Source organism: Triturus cristatus, chromosome 12, assembly GCF_964204655.1.
Source record: "Triturus cristatus chromosome 12, aTriCri1.1, whole genome shotgun sequence".
Lineage (NCBI taxonomy): Eukaryota > Metazoa > Chordata > Amphibia > Caudata > Salamandridae > Triturus > Triturus cristatus.
The window spans coordinates 67,461,808-67,475,028 of record NC_140595.1 but is presented as its reverse complement, the minus strand read 5'-3'; the positions used below and the strand labels follow the sequence as shown (position 1 = coordinate 67,475,028).

Below are 13,221 nucleotides of genomic sequence, written 5' to 3'. Positions count from 1 at the left end.
CACCTGTAACATCCAGACCATCCCGGCCTTTTAAAATTTCTGTTAATAATTCAAGGACTCACTGGTGAGTATGTGTCCTATTTCCAACTTCTATAAATATTTGATCAGTCCACATCCAGTCACAAAAGCCTCCTTCAGATTATTTTCGTATCTTCGGTTTCCACTGCTTCGATACCCAAACCTTCCTACAATGTATGCCGCCGCCCCCAATCCCACTCTAGCAAATGACTCCTACCAGCAGGTTCATCGCGGCCAAAAAGTAACAGCCCACAGCTGTCAATCAAGAATAATTTTGAATCTGAAGTAAATCTACCTGCTACCAAAATATTCAAATATTTATCTTTGTAAGCATTTTTTATGGCCTTATACTGGTCTCAAATATTTGTTGGCATATCAGGTAAGCTTAATGGTGTACATCCTTAAATGAGACACTGACACCTGAAGAGGCCTGGCACACCGTAGACAAAACCATTAAATAAATTAAGACTTAACAGCATCACACATCTTCAAAGAGCCCCTTCACTGCTACACAATGTTGTGCCACTACTTTATGGTACAAATAAAGAAGCAACAAATAGTAAAAGCATCTTGCATTGTGTGTTCCTACATACAAAGCATCATTTTTAGAAATCTGAAGTAAAAGCCATACTATATGCAAGCCCTGATTGGAAATACGTGACTATTTTATTATTCAGTCTTCTATACGAGCTTCTATAGTAATCGTTTTTTTTATTTTTAACTCCGGTGTGTGCCTTATCATGCCTAGATGAATATACAACTAAACATAGCTGATGCTAGTATCAATTACAGTTTTGTTGCAAGTTAAAACAGATTTTAGCAAGGAGCTAAGTTTCACTGCAGTCTTCTGCACAAGATGGGGGGCTCCCTTCTGGTTTTGTTACACTGAAGATGTGTTCCATTCCTTACTATGGTTTGACAGCAAAACATGAACATGGATTGTCAATAGATCTTGTCCGTGGGATCTATTGGCTTCGCCATTGCTTTACGTGATGCTGTACAGGATCAACAAGATCGGATTGGCCAAAACGTATATGTGTATATATGGCCACTGGCATTATGTGTGGGGGGTGGGGGACTATATTAAACAGCAAAAAAATGCAGCTAATGCTAGACTTTTTTGATAGTATTATTTCATTATTTTGGAATTTTTGCACATAGTAACATTGTGCAAAGATTCCACATCATTAATACTAGTTTAACATCCAAATAAACAACTGAAAGATGACAAGTTAACCTTTGTGATGGGCTTTCCACTGTGCGGGAACATGTGTTGCAATGTTCAAGTAACCTTTGATCTGATTTAGCTAGAAACAATTTTTGGGGTAAAAATTGGAAATTATGTAGCAAATAATAGAACATTTGGTAATGCGACAAAGCCATAGTTCTGCAAAACAGGCTGCAGCATTGCATAACTCCAGTGACTCGGAATATATATATACACACACATACACACACACACACACACTCAAATATAAATACATACACACACACACACACACATTTATATACACACACATATATATATATATATATATATATATATATATACACACACACACACACCAACAAAATTAATGAATGAATGGATAGATAAATAAATAATCATGTGAGAAGTTGAGGGCTTGAGGCTACACGGAGCTGGCAGTGGTTGAAAGCAACGTGGAGTGCGTGTGAAGGGGAAAGGAGCACACGATGGGAAAGCAATATGTAGTGTTTGGAAAGACGCAAACAAATGCAAAGCTAACATGGTGCACAGAGGAGTTTGCTGAGGCGAAGAAGCACCCAAATCAGAGCTTGCAGCATTAGAGGAAGATAGCAGTACAGGGATGGGTATTTGGGCAAGCAGAAGTAATAAGGGAGAGAACTAGAGAACACATGCACCGCTGCAGTGCTAAACCCAAAAAAATAAAAAAATAAGTATGATGAGATATGGCACAGGGTCTATGCTCCAGAGGAGGGACAAACATGCGATTGACGAGGGTGGGGGGGGGGGGGACGACACAAAGAAATCCACCGAATAAGAGCAACAAACCAAATTAAGTGAAAAGGCAAACCAATGGAAAGCAACAAATGGCCTGTCAGCTCAATAAGCCCACAACAGGTCTTTTACAACCAGATACTTGGACTTGTCAGGTAGGCTTCAACTAAAAATGAACATAAAATACAAGTACTGCAATTCAGTCATGTCATCCGGTGGGCTGTCTTATAACTGGTCATATTTTATTTAAACCATAAATACAATTTTTTTTAAAAAACTATTTGCATCAAGTCCACATTTATTTACTGCACCCCTTTAAGAAGAACCCCAAAATTAAACTGGAAAGAAAGTTCCGAAAAGACAAATCCTCTAGGACACCTTTAGAGAAATCATATTGTTCAGTACATTTAAAGGAAATTCTAGAAACATGTCATTTAGATGCTGCTTTAGGCCACTTTATTTTTTTTTTAAGGTAAACTAAATTAAACGTGTCATGTGTCTTATGATCAGGTCATTTGGATGTAGGGGTTAGTAACACTGAATTATTCCAACTCACTTTCACGTCAATCAAATGCTTGTCATATTGACCAATGGCAATTAGCAATTGACAGCTAAAGGGGCCTGACCAGCAACTGCTCTGCCATGAAGATCCAGAAGAAGCAGCAATCGATAATTGTTATCAAATATTTACATTAAACAACAGCCCAATGCTATGCACAGTACAAAAGTGTCTAGTAATTTGCCTTGTCAGAAAGCTCTTTTTTGTCAAACAGGTGCACTCTAAAAAGAGAGCATGCTCCGACTGGAGGCTCAGCTTCACTGCTCTGCGCTTCCAAGAATGCTCCCGGCGGCTCAAGAGGTTAGCGAAACGCAATCCCGCAAGGAATTATCTTCAAAGCATGGCCAACTTTTTCAAAGCCCTCCTTGAAAATGCACTCCTACGCCGCCAGACAGAGCACCCACTAACCTCCTTGGCTAATGCAATAACACGTTTGTATGGCGCTCCAATTGCTGGTGGCACAATTTAGAGCATACCCAGTGTCCTTGTTCCATCTAATAATATGCCACAAATGCTAAATTTTTCACTTGATATGTGGTTTGCCAGGATCAAAATATGTGCCAGGTTTAACCCTTTCACTCATTTTTTTTTAAAGGTTTGTCTAGAGCCAGCTTTTAGCTATGAGACATCCTTATGTTAAAAAAAAAAATCCTAAATGAAAAATACACATTGTAAACGATCTTTTGGTTCCTCCACTGGCCTACTCAACTATCATTAATATTTCTTCACCATCCACCGCATACATCATGGAGCAATAGGTTAGCCCACCTCATCCACTGACACTCTTTTACTGAGAATGAAAAGTTTTCCCTGATCAGAGGTACACATAAACCTAAAGAGAAGTGCACTTCAGCGCAAGCGTTAACTGCTCTACTTCAGTGGCGGAACGTAAAATGATAACGGCCCCCATGCATAATGTGAAGAGGGGCCCTTGAGCCGCCCACAGATCACCAATATTCATTGGGCTTGGGTGGAATAGGACCCCTCTGAAGGGTTTGGGGACCATGAAATATTGGGGGCTTGCATTACGCCCCTGCTCTTCTTCTTGAAAGGTTCAAACTTGAACATTTGCACATAATAAGTTTGAGTGTTAAAAAGCCTTTCGTAAAAAGCAGGTTTGAAAGTAAAAGTATAAACATTTACCAACATAAGACTCAGTCATAACTCAGGACCAGTTATTGACGTCAAAGATTACATTCTTCTCACCATGGAAGTGCACAACAGATCAGGGAACTCCATTTGGTGTGGCGGCTCCAAGAGTAGTCTAGAGAGACTTTGAAGCCAATGGTATGCCTTGCTTGGATGCATCGATCTGATGCGTAGCGTGATGACCTATCATGAAATGAACATTCCTTTCTGAAGGAACACTTTGATAAAGGCATGCTGAACCTGAAATACCTTAAATAGCCTAAGAATATGCCAAATACGAGAGGCCACAGGACTCCTGATAGACGGTGACTGAGCACAATAACATTTCATACCATATCCCTGGATAAGAGAAAAAATACAGGGAGTTCAAGGCTGGTCTGCAGGGGATAACCGCAGACTATGTAGGCAAATCCCATTGAGATTCATGTTACGTTAATTAATTTGTGAAGCGCACTAATGCAAAGCTATTTGGCTCTGCCAAGTGAACATTAAAAGGGGTTAGAGGTAGAGTTAGTTATTAAAGATAACAAGGTTTCATCACTTTCCTAAAAGTGCAGACGGCTGCAGGAAGAGGGTTCCACAGAATGGCTGCCGCAATGGAATAGGCAGATCTCCCATGGTGTCTGATCTCTCTCGAGGGAAGTCAACAAAAACTGATTAGCAGCACATAGGGACCTGCTAGTTTATGCAGGACTCTGTAATACCAAGACAAAGAGCAGTGTTGGTATATTGCTCTGCGAACAATGGTGAGCGCTTTGAAGGAGATACTGGGTCAGATGGGCTGACCTTAAAGAGATCTTAATATTGGCAAGCGTCTGTCCTCCTTTGATGTACTCGAAATAAACCAGACAGCAGTGTTCATCGCACGACCTGGATCGTGCCCTCCAAATCCCATCAAGCATGTACACCGTATCACAGATTAAACCAGTGGAAGGAAGTTGGGTCCACATTTATCACAAATGTGTCTCAAGCTTGAACTACAATAACCTGCACTTAAAGTCTTCGACACACGAGGGCCAGTGTTGTCTTGTCCAAACAGTAAAGCCGTGGTAAACGCCTTAAAAAGCCCTTCACAATAAAGGACTGATTGGAGAACTTGTGTTGATACAACTGGAGCATATGTGTTGGTTTTATTAATGTAGGTACACATATGTTATGAAGTTTGGTTCTCACTTCTTTTGCCATGTTTAATATTACTTCATCTAGTCTAGAAATGAAAGTCTTGTAAGCAGTGCTTAATTTGAGCTGGTGGTTCCGGTGCTCAGCACCGGCACATTGTCAACACCGGCACTTATGACAGCTGACACATGGTGGTGAGGTTTGTATAATTTAAAGATGAGCAGAACAGCAATTGTTTATTAATTCAGTATATATCACAACCAATACCTGCTGCTCAAGCTATTTTTTATAGCTTTGGGGGGGTAAAATAGAATGAATTTTCAATTGTCACACTTGTAGCAGTGTGCTGTAAGTAGTTTTGTAAGTACTGGTCACTGGCAATGCCGGCAGCGGCAATAGGTGGTGTAAATTGTGGAGGCATCCAAACGAGGGCCCTGGCACTTTTTTGTAAATAAATTAAGCACTACTTGTAAGGGATGCTTAACTTCAACCAGGAGAGTACAATAACATGTCTATTGGTTTCTGGTGGACATCTCACTGATTTGAAAATGAGAAACACTAAAGATTTGCAAAGCCAAAAGACCAAAGATTTTTGACATCCATGTAGTACTCATGTGTGATAGCAAATGCCCCTAACATATCACCAAGTCTATGCATACCTTTGTGCCGGTTAAACCACTAACCAATTCACGTTGGATTAAAGAAGGGCATGAAAACAAACTTCAACAAACGGGGTAGGAGCAAAACCTCAAAGCTACACACGCTTTTACAACGCAATAGGTCTCAAATTTGCGTGAGATTGAGCTATTGGCACTGTAAATGGCAATGCCTTTTATTTATGTTTTGGATTTTAAAACATAAATAAAAGGCAGTGTCATTTACAATGCTAATATCTTAAACTCTTGCAATTGCGAGACCAAACTCAAGTGAAGCCCTGAAACCCCAGAACTGGTCTGGCTGCCGCTGCGACGTCCCTGCGTCGCGTCTCCTTCTGCCAGCCTGCTGCTGCCCACTGTGGTTTCACCCAAAGCAAAGAGTCAGCGGAATCCCTCCCAGCAACATTGTTTTAATCAAATCACACGGTTATTTTACGATGTTCCTGGGAGCAAAGCCACCGACACTTTGGTTTGGGTGAATTCATGGATGGGAAAAAGGCATGCAGCAGTCATGATTATAAGTTTTTTTTAAAACAACAAGTTGGGCGAGCTGCGCACAACAAAATGCTCAGGTGTCATGATTTAATGCAAAATAGAATTTAAAATGAGTTAAGGCGAGCTGCACGCCCGTCCTGCGATTGGTAGGTGTGACCTCCTTGTGTAAGTGTAAGCGCGCTGCAAACACAAAACAAAAAGCAGCCCCATTGCAAAAGCTCGCGTCACACCAGTGGTGTTTACATTAATTAAGCAAAGAGTTCTTGCTAAGGGCTAATACAACTTGTATGGTAAGGACACAGGGAAAGGTCCAGTCCTGATGGGAAGTTACAAATTAAGACAGGCCAATACTAAGGAGTGACTAACAGGCCTATTAATGAATCAGAAGCCAGCGTTTATGAAGGACAATGAAATATATGGGCAGGGAGTGGGCGGGGCTTCAAGTCCATAGTCTAATACAGCATGCCTCGCAGCAGCGCATGCGCTGCCCAGGCTCGCCCTAAAAAGGAATGGGGAAAATAGAAAGAAATCAGGGTTTCTTTCCTTCTGCAAACATCCATATCAGCATGCCAGAGCTTTCAACAAGTTCTGGCATGCTGACCAAGTAGCTAGCACTGAGTGGCATGTTTCCAGTCCCGGCTGGACCAGCACTTTGTTTAGAGGGAAACCCTCATCAAAACAATACATTGCTCGGATGTGTGTTAAAGGAAAATCTTGAGTTGAGATAAAAATGTAGATTTAATGACAGAATAGTAGCAGAATCTGCCTGGAGCACAAATGTTAGGAAAATCAAAAGGAAAAAAAGACAACACTCAAACGTAACATACATGACATTAGAGCCCCAACCTGAGAGGTGTGCATGTAATGCCACAGATGAACACCCACTACTGTGTATGGATTAACAATGTCCTGCACCTTGCCATCAAACGGACGCCAGGCATTCTCCTTTCATTCACTACTAGTGCCAAGACTGGATGTTAACAGTATAGGTGGCTAACGTTCACAAAAACAACAAAAAATGCATCAAATATCAGCAAGTGACACAAATCTCCACCTCTACCTGAAATAGAGCAGACAAACTGTTCACTGTGATTGGAGCTCATCTGGAGATGGGCCAGGCACTCTGTACCAGTAAACCAGCTCCTCAAACCCTTAATGTGTCACGTAACTTTAACTTTATTTGTTTACAATATTTATGTACAACCTTCAGCATGTGAGGAGCTTTTGGTATTAAGATCCTGGCGAATGACTCTCCTAGAAATAGTCATCTCACGAGCTTCAACAAGAACGAAACCGCTTTATTATACCTAAAACAGTGTTTGCATATGTCACTTTGTGACTCAAAAGCTTGTGGTTTTGTTATGAACTAAGAATAGATGCCATGTGCTAACATATGTGCAATAACAGAGCCTGCTATTGGGGGGTGCGCCAAGAGTGCCACTACCCACTGTAGAGTGTACTACCTACAGCAGCTGCATACCATTGAGGCCAGCTACCTGCGTTCCACCGAGCCCAGTTCTTATAGCTGGATGTGTGCTAATAAGGCAGGCTACCTACATCTGGCCGTGTGCCACCAAAATCAGCTACCTACAGTGGCTCCATGCCACCGAGACCAGCTACCTACAGCTAGCTGTTTTCCAGCGAAGTCAGCTTCTTACAGCTTGTTGCCTGCCAACAAGGCAGGCTACCTACAACTGGCTGTGTGCCACCAAGGTGGACTACCTACAGCGACTGCATGCCACCGAGGCCCCCTACCTACAGCTAGCTGCGTTCCAACAAGGCAGGTCACCTACAGCTGGTAGCATGCCACCGAGGTAAGCTGCCTACGGCAGCTGCATGCCACAGAGGCCAGCTACCTAGAGCTAGCTGCGTTCCGAGGCCTGTTCTTACAGCTGGTTTTGTGCCACCAAGACTGGCTACCTACAGCGGCTGCATGCTACCAAAGCCAGCTCCCTACAGCTAGCTGCATACCAACGAGGTCAGCTTTTTACAGCTGGATGTGTGCCAACATGGTAGGTTACCTACAGGTGGTAGCATGCTTTTGAGGTAGGCTACCTACAGCGGCTGCTTGCCACCAAGGCCAGCTAGCTATGTTCCACAGAGGCCGGTTCTTACAGCTGGTTGTGTGCCACCAAAACCGGCTACCTACATGCCAATTAGGTTGGCTTCTTAAGGCTGGATACGTACCAACAAGACAGTCTACCTACAGATGGTTGCGTGCCACCATGGACGGCTACCTACAGCTGGTTGCATGTCACTGAATCCAGTTATCTGCAGCTTGAGGTTCACGACTAGGATTTGTCCAGTGCTACACATATCCATCTGCGAAATTGTGGCCATTTCCGAAACCTATAAACACATGTCTGCACTCAAATACTGAGCATAAAGCTAGAGTCCACATTTCTGTGAAAGGAAAAGCTTTACTTACATCCATTCCTTTGCACTGGTTTGCGACTATTTTACCCAGCACACAATAAGCTGACAGGTGGCAAGCATGACAAAGGACTGCATTACAAACCAGCTTGTGCAAATTTAGGAATTAAACAAAAACAATCCCCATTGGGCATCTTAAATGTGATGGGCAGCAATGTTCTATGTGACTCAAGATGTCCTCATTGCCTAGTTTGATACAGTCTTGGGGGATGTGCTGCGTATTGTACTCCTCTGATGTGTGATTAGCAAGTTGTTCCACTGACTTTCTGGAAAGTAAGCGGCCGCTCTTAGACCATTCTTCAAATACACCATCACTTTTCCAACTATGTATTAGCAGGAAATGTCCCGCAAATACACTTCCTCATTTAGGCATTTACAGAATCAGAGGGTGTGCAAGGGCCACTTCAGACGTCCATGGTAAAACAAATGATGGGCCCTTAAGGTGGGCAACAGCAAGATGGTCTGAAACCATTTAAAACTGTATCTACCCACCTCGCACCCTTCATGACCATGATTTTACCCCCTTAGATCAAGGGGTTTACTTCTCCGTACCCACTCTACACATTCAAATTTGACATGAGTGCCACCAGGGCCGGATGGGATGTAGGGAGCACCTGGCATATTCCCGGTGGGCTAGAAGGGTGTGGGCCAGTTTGTCAGCATTTATATAGTATTTACTACCCATAATAAGGCATTGAAATGCTTTACTCTGGGCAGCACGTTCCCCTAGAACCCAAGGTTAGGGGTTAAATTAAAGATTAGTGGAACAGATTTTGAGCTCCCAAAAAACGATCTAAGGACCATTAGAATTTGCAATTCAGGCACGCCAAAGCACTATAACAGAAACAGATTACTCGTAAAAGCCACACAACAGTTGCCATTCCTATCAAGAGACGTAGCTCAGCGCTGAGCTTCTAGAAGGTGCTGGCCATCAAATTAGAAAGAAGAGTGTCAGACTATAACTACCTTGCCTGGCATACCTCATGAGGAGGAGCAACAGAGGCACCTCTGCCACTACAATGCTTTGAACAAAGATTGGAGCACTTTTCTCCGTACACAACATGATTTGACCAATTGCACTCAAACTCTACGAGAATCCATTGGAAAAGACGAGTATATTTGAACAGAATTTTGAAATAAGGTACTAGGTTCCACCAAATCATATTCTTGGTGTCTAGCATTATGCATTTCCTGGGTGCTGCATTAGTACAGGGAGTTTACACCTCTGCTGCATAATTAGCAAATTTTAATGAAATTATTCCCAACTCCAACAGATCAAAGGTTACTTTAAAAAGTGTTCCATGCGTTGCCGCTCAGTGACTGAGTCTTTGTAATGTTTATATGGTCATCTTCCATTTGCTTTATTTTAGTGCTTAATTTGTCAATAATAATAATAATAATGAGTGCCAGGGCCCTGGGAAGGAGGCCATTGCAGCTAGCGACACCTAATATCCCTGCCAGTGCTGTCAATGACAGTACCAACACAACAACTAACCAGCACACTCCTACAAGTGTGACAATTCAGACTATCCCATGTCCCCAATGCTATAAGAATAGATTGGGTGAAGGGTATTAGTCATTTTTACTGTATATTTAATGAATAAACAACTGTTGTCCTCATCTGCAAAGTAGCTATACAGTGTCACTGTGTGGCAGACTGTCTAAAGTCCTGGTGTTGAGAATTAAGTGCTGAAGCTGAGCACCGGAATCCACCGGCTCAAATTAAGCACTGCTTTATTTAGGTGTTAAACTGGTACTAATGAGGTGAAACGTTTGCGTATTATGAACTATTGTACATAATATTGCAAAAACAATACTCCCACAAATTGAACAGTTCCGATTTTTTTTGTCACATTTTTGCCAGTTATCCTGTGCAATAATTAGGTCGTCTATTGCAATCCCAGTAGCATGCAAACCTGCAAGCAATTATGTTTTCTTGTTTGACTGCTAGGTCTGAGGACCACCACACACTATAAAAATAAAAAACAAAAGATGCTTTGGATTTGCAGATGCTCGTTGGGAAGCACGAGGAGATTCGGATTTTTTAAGGTTTGCCTTCCAACAGCCCCACCCCTTACTTATTTTGAAGTTTAGGTTTAGGGAGATTGAATTAGAAGCTTTTTCTGAATTGACTGCTGACACCGGTCTGGATCCGAAGGTGACTGGACCTTGAGAGTCCACACTGCCGGATATAGTAACTATTGTTTACGATCCGATTGCTTTAGCTTTGATAGCGGGTCCCTTCTCCTGGCGTTTGAGAATCAACTGGCTGCACGCAGCAGGTGCAATGACATGGTTGCACCCCCTCCCTTCCTGCCCTGAGTTTATACTAGTATCCTCCACTCTGAAGATTGCTACATTGATGGGCTAGAACAGATTCCACTTTAGGAGAACATACGACACAAAATAACAAAGTAACATTACTTTTATTGACAGCACACGCTAGAAGCAGACTAAACAGAACCTAGAGGTCACCCACACTGGAAGGAAAACAACTAGATGCCTCATCTACCACAGACGAGTGACAGGTTAAGGCGGATGTTTGAAGAGATCCTGGTATGTTATCTGTTTCACAAACCTTTATTATGAAAAAGATATCTCAGACGCTTGGTGTTTCAAGAAGGTCCTAAGCCTTTTACACTCAAAATATTTACTTCTTTATAGAACTATCACACGAATGGCATCATCGCGGAGCTTGTTGCCGTTTAGAGGGGTTAGATCGTATGCAGATGTGGTCTTAGCCAACAGACTAACAGCGATCTAAATGTCTGTCCACGCCTCTGACTTCATAAGATGTTTCAATCAGACCAGCTTTCCCAGTGTGCAGGAGATGATGAGTCAGTGGGCGATGGGTATCCAGAAAAAGTGCTAACACAAGGGAAGGTGTTCACCGTGTTCCGTTCTGTGAGTTAATCTCCTGACAAGAGGATAGAATTGAATGGTGGAGCAGATCGCGAAAGAAATGAAAGGCTATTCCGCGAAAAAGAAGAGGGGACAAAAAAGAAACGTCTGGATAAAATAGGAAGCCTAGAAACATGAGAACAGGTAGAGAGAGAAAGAAAGAAATCCGCCAAAGTAGTTATGAAGGATGAAAGAACCGCAAGAAAAAATGTAAAGTAAGGAAACGGAATACAATCTGTAGGGGTGCGGGGTCCTGGGGAATTGGTTAAGGGGCAGGAAAACGAGGATGGGAAAATTAGAGACAGTTACAAGATGATAAATAGTAATGACGTAGAAAAAATTGGAATGACACTAAAAGAAGACTACTTTTGCAAGGGTGTAAAAGTGATGCTGGTATGTAAAATTAGAAAAACGCAGGAGAACAAACTGAGCACGAAGGATGGAATCAGACTGGAGAAAAATAGTCTGCAGGTAAAAATGGAGTAGACTAACCGGGAAGTGTTCATTGAGAAAAAAAGAAAATTTTATAAAGAGAATTAAAGTGAGAAAAAAGTTGCAATTAAGTAGGGGAAGTGTGCTCCATGCACGGTGACGGGCTCTGACGGGATGTATCTCCAAAACCCCGAGTCACTTTCCGATCTCCGGTCACGGCTCCGCTTCCCTCCCCAGTACAGGCAGGGCTTGCAGTAAAGTGATATAAAGTTTCAGCTCTGGGAGCGTGGGCCGTTGGACCCCGGAAGGCGGGGGGCTGCCCCGCCGTTTGTCCACCTCCCTCCTCCCGACCCTGGTGCCACCACCCCGCATCACCTGGCCGTGCCACGCCGGGCCCCACTGCCGGGCAGGAGCCGCCTTCGCTCTGGGCCTGGGCCGCCGCCGTCGCTCTCCTGCGCGTTGCTCCCGTTGGCAAGTAACAGTCTCCACGGCTACAGTCACTATGGCGCGCGGGGGTCTCGAGGCAACTGTTGCTATCCTCTCCTGCCTGCGTCACCAACGGCAACATGCGGCCAAACCACGCCCAGGAGTCGCCTTCTTCTCCTACATACGGCAGAAAATTGGTAGAGCGACCTGTCATTCACGAAGACCCCCAGTTGATTGGTTTGGAGAGTCTCCGCGCCTCCCTCCCACTACAGGGCGGAACATCAGGAATTCGTTTGATTGGCTGGATTGCTTGTCATTCATATGTAGGTCTCCAGCCATTAGCTCAGGGACCTATGGACCCCCAAACCACCGGGAGGGGATACCAATGGCTTGCAGTTTGGTTGAGAAATTACACGCTGTGTAGTAGTAGATAATGAAGGCACTTGGCGTGGCGCACTGTGTGGCGGGAAATTACATGCACAGACGATAATAAACTCATATACATATGCAGAAGGTGCAAAATCGTGTTCCGTGTCAACTGTCTAATAAAACCGATAACTATAAATCCAAATTCTGCTGGAGTGTCTAGGTCTGTGTGAAACCGTAAGCTTTCTTTTTTTTGTATTCATTTATATCATTGATCGATTTACCGCAATATTTTTACAAAAAAAATTTCTTCTACAATCACTTTGCTAAATTGTAATTAAAGTAATTGGTAGACGCTAAACTAATGTACTTGAAGTAATTCCATTTAAGATGGTCCCATCTAAAGATGGCCGCCCGGTTTACAGGCTGTACCCAGAGGAGCCTCAATATATGTCTTCATGGCCCTCTTCCGTTTCCACTGCACAAGGTTTTCCCGAGGCACCTGCACGACGCAGGTAGCGCCCGCACCTGCCAGCTGTCTTCCCTTAGTTTCAAATTGCCTGGAGACCAGCTGTGAATGAACAAAGAGGATGCTGTAGAGCAAGCACAAAGAAACACCCAACAAAACGAGAGTGAAAAAAGCAAGAGGAGCCAGAGTGGAAAGAAAAAATAGAACCGAATGTTAA

General features: G+C 43.1%; 1 protein-coding gene across 3 annotated transcripts in view; it reads right to left on the bottom strand.

Moving 5' to 3' along the window:
* The window catches only part of RFX2 (regulatory factor X2), a 182,818-nt gene extending 170,505 nt beyond the window's left edge, over positions 1 to 12,313 (bottom strand). For 2 of the 3 annotated variants that reach the window (XM_085636802.1, XM_085636801.1), the window contains exon 1: positions 12,119 to 12,257. The gene's annotated coding sequence lies outside the window, so the exon portion shown is untranslated. Of the gene's footprint in view, positions 1 to 12,118 lie in introns of all 3 variants that reach the window. The other variant, XM_085636800.1, reaches the window with a different exon arrangement.
* Between the last annotated feature and the right edge of the window lie 908 nt (positions 12,314 to 13,221).